This window comes from Belonocnema kinseyi, chromosome 10, assembly GCF_010883055.1.
Source record: "Belonocnema kinseyi isolate 2016_QV_RU_SX_M_011 chromosome 10, B_treatae_v1, whole genome shotgun sequence".
In the NCBI taxonomy this organism is placed as follows: domain Eukaryota; kingdom Metazoa; phylum Arthropoda; class Insecta; order Hymenoptera; family Cynipidae; genus Belonocnema; species Belonocnema kinseyi.
This window is the reverse complement of record NC_046666.1, coordinates 99,251,670-99,257,348: the sequence shown is the minus strand read 5'-3', so window position 1 is coordinate 99,257,348 and position 5,679 is coordinate 99,251,670. Positions and strand designations below refer to the sequence as shown.

General features: G+C 34.9%; 1 protein-coding gene across 4 annotated transcripts in view; it reads left to right on the top strand.

Annotated features, from left to right (window-relative positions):
- LOC117182096 (anamorsin homolog) overlaps positions 1–5,679 on the top strand; it is an 87,036-nt gene that overhangs the window by 13,008 nt on the left and 68,349 nt on the right. The window lies entirely within an intron of this gene.

Here is a 5,679-nt window from a genome sequence, read left to right as displayed (position 1 = left end):
CATTACTAGACTAGAACACCGCTATGAGAAATGTATCAGCCTTGGAGGAGATTATGTTGAGAAATAAAAACAAAAAATTCTTAAAAACGTTGTTTTTCTTGGCCAGGCCGGAAACTTATCAATCCACCCTCGTAATCTTCTCTTTTCATCGCGACGGCAGTATGACCCTTGTCCGCATTAACAAAAATAATCTTAGGGTTTTGTTTTGCAAATTTCTCGGCCTGTGTCATTTCTTTCAAGGGTTGTATGATTTTTGACTTTACGGCGTAGCCCAAATTTATAACCCCACATATATTACTCGCAACATTTAGTTTAGCGCGATCCTGATCTGCCTCTGGTATTTTGTTCATATTAGACTCAACACTGGCTATTAGATCTTACACCGGTGTTTGATCGTTTTCTATTTTTACTCCATAATTTTTCCCTAGATCAGCGACTTTAGCAACCTTTTCTGGTAAATCAGTATCCGATAGATTTTTGAACCACCTTCCGTTCAGTCTGGTGTTGCGAAATCTGTCACTATCAGGTTGAGCATCATTGATCAAATTATCAAATTTTTGTTGGCGCTTATATTTGTGTTCTTCAAATAACCTTGAAATTTGTTAATTCTCAGAGTCATAAAAATTGTTAATCATATCAATCGGTAGCATCGAAACTATTTTTATTTGCAAGAGCTGAATGTAATTATTCAATTATCGGGTTGATTTGCACAGATCATTAATCATTATGTTCATGGCGGACCTCTGGAATCTGTCAGTTAAATTGTCTAGAATATTCCTATAAAACCCATAACCCCTCTACCAGAGTGAGATGTCAAGTTCCCTCGGTGATAAGTGCCGTTTTTTAAATTGTTCAGTGACATATTTACTGGTTTTTTTTTTAAAGATGTCGGATTTAATTGACCCAATTATTAAATTTGTTTAAATAAATTTTTCATTGGCATTAGGGTCTTATGAAAATACTTAATTATAAAACATGCATTTCTTAAATTATTAGATTGGCAAACGTTTCGACCACGGATAGGGGTCCTCCTCAGTGCCAATTATAAGATTTAAACATATAAGATTTCAATGAAATTAAAATTAAAAGTTTGTCATTCAGCATTTGGTAAAAAAATGTGTTTTCATGTATAAACTTAGTATCTATATGTCGTGAAGCTCCTCTCTCTCTCCCCCTTTCTTTCACCGCCAACTCCATCTCTGTGTGGTCGTCCCGTTTTCGTCGTCTAACTACGGCTTTTGAAAACAAAAGAGACCTTACGTCGGTCCTGAGGCCCACCAAAGAAAAATGAAATAATTTGCGAAATAGCGATGTTGTTTATGGCATTTGGTGCAAATGTCAAAATTGTAAAGCGGTTCATATAGGCCAAACTAAACGTCCGTTAGAGGTAAGGGTTAAAGAACACAAGAAAGACATGAATAAGGTTTCTAACAAATAGACAATGCTCACTAAGCATAGTATTGAGAAAGATCTTTTTTTTATTTTGATAACGCGAAAATTCTTGTGAATGAATGTCACTATCGCAAACGTCTGATGTTGGAAATTTGTCATATTGCTGGTAATGAGAATGCTGTCAATTTAAGAACCGACGTGGAAAAAGTTTCAAAAATATATAGTATCCTGTTGTAAAGCGAAAAAATTTTGAGAACACGTGGTCACTACGGTTTTCGCCTCCTAAAGGGAAACGGCAATCGGTCATCTCAATTTTCAGTTAAAATTACGGCCACCGCCCTTTTAATAATTAAAACACCGTTTCTTTGAACCCTGTAAGTTGTAAAATTGGAGGACCTATGTGAATACTGTTTCAGTTTTCTTCGTGATTTGAAGCGGAGCGGATGTTTCTAATTTTCTTTATGTCGAAAACTATCCTTTTTATATTTACAGAAATTCTGTTTTATAAAAATTCTCAATTGCTGATTTTGTGTTTCTTTCCATTGAGGGGAGTTCCTACTTTGTTGGGCCGAAATCCGGCTGTTTTTTTTGGGAATATTTTTTGAGGAAAGTATGAAAGATAGGCGGCTGAATTTTCCACAATTGTTTGTCCATATTTATTGTAGTACTACAAAATTTGTTGGTTTGCTACATGAAAAGGGGGGAGGGGGGCACTGATCAATGGCAGGTGGTCGGCGGCGACTTTTCCCGCTGGTGGAAGATCTGCCCGCTGTAGAAAAAACCTGAAACAAAAATCAAAATATTTTCTTAATCTATATACTATAGCGCACAAAGTAGACTAGAATGAAGAAAAAAAAAGAAAAATGAGGATGTTATGAGATTTTGAAAATATATTTGATTTTTTCACGTTTTTTTTGCTTCTAATTATTTTTAAATATTTTTTGATGATTGTAGTCTACTTTGTGCGGACACCTTCTGAGAACATGTCAAATAAGTTTCATAGCGATTGCTCAATTTTTGCGCCTTGTGGGACCTCCACCAACACGGAAAAAGTGGTTTTGAGAAAAACGCGTTAAAAGTTTTTCTTAAAAAATGCAAAAAATTATGTTGAACTTTTGCGCCATAATTACACTTGTTCATTATTTCGTATGTTTTCGGGGTCGCTGATTTCAAATCTGCCATCAAATTTGCAAAATTCATTTGTTTGAACAATTTTTTAACACAAATTACAATTTTTGAATGATGCATATGCTTTCCATAGCTTTCGATATCACTGATTTCAAATCTGGTACTATTTTTGCAATAAGAAATTATTTAAACAATTTATTTAATAAAAAATATTGCAAAATTACTTTTTTCAAGATTCATATGATTTTCATAGTTCAAGCGGTCAGAAATCACGAATTTCACATCAGATTCACAAAAATTATTTGTTTAAATAAAGTTCAGAAAATGAGAGTACTTACGCCTAGTCAGCTATGCCAGGTCCATAAAGCCACCTTCCTCATTCACGTGAAAAACAAGCCTAAAATCGGAACCGGTTTCGCCGCCGAAGAGCACCCGGCCGCTACAGCCCAGTGCGTTTGACACCGCGCCATTTAACGGCCCATAACTTCCGAAATTTTCATATATTGACTTGAAATTTTCGAGGTATATTTTAGAAACATGTATCTATCCGAAAATGCAAAATCAAAAAAAAACGATTTTTTTGACCCAACAAAGTCGGAACCCCCCTTAACTTCATCTCAAATTTCAAGTGTGTATCTCTGTACGACGTTTTTGTGATTTTTGTGTCTGTGGGAATACGAAGTGGTGTACTTCCTCGCGATCACCTAATCCTTTTGCGACGGAGCGGGACGATCACCCATAGAGGGAGTTGACGACGAAAGAGAGGGAGGGAGAGAGAGAGAGAGAGTGAGGAGCTGCACGACATATTATAAATACTAAGTTTATGCATGAAAACACATTTTTTTACAAAATACTGAATGCCAAACTTTTAATTTTAATTTCATTTAAATCTTATATGTTTAAATTTTATATCTGGCATTGAGGAGGACCCCTATCCTTGGTGGAAACGTTTTCCAATCTAATAATTTAAGAAATGCATGTTCTATAATTAAGTATTTTTATAAGACCCTAATGCCAATGAAAAATTTAAACGGACACCTGAAGGGAAACTCAGGTATAGAAAACTAGTGGTACATGTAGTGCTGAAGAAACAGCACTGAGTAGGCACTGACCAGTGCGGTTTCTTTGCATTTTCAATGCGTATTCAGCGGCAGGGTAGTGTTGAAGCTGATGTTGATAGTTGAACAAAAAAATATCATCGTTGATGAAGACTTGTAAATTTTTAAATTCTATGTGGAGAACTAGCTGATTTCAATACTCTTGGCCAGGTTCAAAATTAGTAGACTGCCGATCGATAAAGTTGAAGGGTGAAAAGACAGATTCCTTGAGATGGGGATTGTAAGTACAATGCTTAATGAGTCATCGACTCGTAAGCGATATCTCAAGGAAGAGTGAACGAGAGAACTCACCCATTTAGATTAGACACAAACACAATGATGTAAGGATTAGTTGAATGCACACTGTCTTTTCCTCAAATTAAACTTCTCGACTGGAAACTGTATTGAATAGTTCACTACGCTTCAAATTTGCAGCAACAAGAGAAATTTTAAATATACCAGTTTTTTATAGAAAATTATAAGAGCACCGCGATATTTAGTGAGTTTAAATTTTAACCACTTTGCCGTCACAATGCTTCCCGCAAATTCACGACTTTCGCGAATTTTCCGTAACAGTCTTTTGGTCCTTAAGTATCACAAGATCATTGACGATCCCTCAAATTTTCGAAATCGAAACTTTTATTAATGGTTCTTTCCATAATCCTTTATAGAATCCTGTGATGATAAGGGTATTAAAAGACAACATCTTATTTGGCGGGAAACACTAGTTAAAGTTATTTTCTGTAAAAACAATCAATACTAAATTAATTATAAAAAACTTCAGTTAAACTTTACACTCGCGGCTGTTCTCTTAAAAGTTCTTAATAGTTTTATTATGTTGTAACAATTAAAACTTTCCGGAGTGCGAGAACGATGCGGCGCATATATTTTTACAAACAAGCACGACCGAATTGTACAGAAAACTAATACACTCTTAACGTATAAGCTTCCAAAGTTTTATATGCTTTTAAATAATTTATGGTTTACGAACTGTGGGATTGATTAAAATATAACAATATATGCACTGTAGTGATCGACGCCAATGCATTGACATTTACGCTAAAATCTTCATTTTCAGAGGATGCAGATCACAATTATCGATTTAAAACCTTTTTTTTAAGTATTGGGTCTTCCCATCTACCAAAAATTTTGCCAAATACTTACTCTGAATTTCGAAGTAAAAAATATAATTTTAAAAACCTCCAGCAGCATGTGCAAACTATAAAGCTATACCGTCACTGCTATTGTCCCAGAGATACCGCCATATTATATTTTAATGGCTTACTGAGAATGCTCTATCATTTATCGAAATTTCTTCACAAGTCAAATAAAAATGACTAGATATACAGGGTGTCCCAGACTCAAGTGTCTGCACTTTTATGGCTGTATACAAATAAAAACAATAAATCGAAAATTCTTTTTCCAAAAATAAGTTGAAGTTTTAGTTTTTGAGCTATAAGATATTTAGGCTCGAACAATCAAGAGTTCGGAATAAATAGACGAGCGTCTGCGAGCAGGAGTCCAGCGTAGTGTTTTGAAGCAAGCGTCGAGGTGGAGTTCACTACGGGAGAAGAGCGGTCACTACACTGAGTTGGACTCTCGCTCGCAGACGCACAATTTTTTATACCGCGCGCCTGATTGGTCCAGCTTGAATATTTTATAACGTAAAGATACTCAAAGCATGGTTGAGACACGTTTCCCCTTTCAGTGATTGCCGCTAACAGTTTAGTATCTATGAAATAAATCAAATAAATTATTTATTAATTATTGAAATTTTGCTGCATTCACAAGTATTTAAAGTATAGAAATATATTTTAATTTTGCGTGTTCTTTGGTTCAAATATTGATTACATTTTTAGCCTAATTCAGCTATAATAATGTTATAAAATAAAATTAATTATGTAATAAAGTGTCTACTGCCTTTTCACGGTGCCCTGGGGCTTTTTTCCTAATGGAAACGTATACCAGGTGTATACATATGAAACCGGTATTTTTTCAAAAAAAAACACATTTATTTCAAGAGAATGATAACAAATATTTTATTCAAAGTATGCGCCCTCGC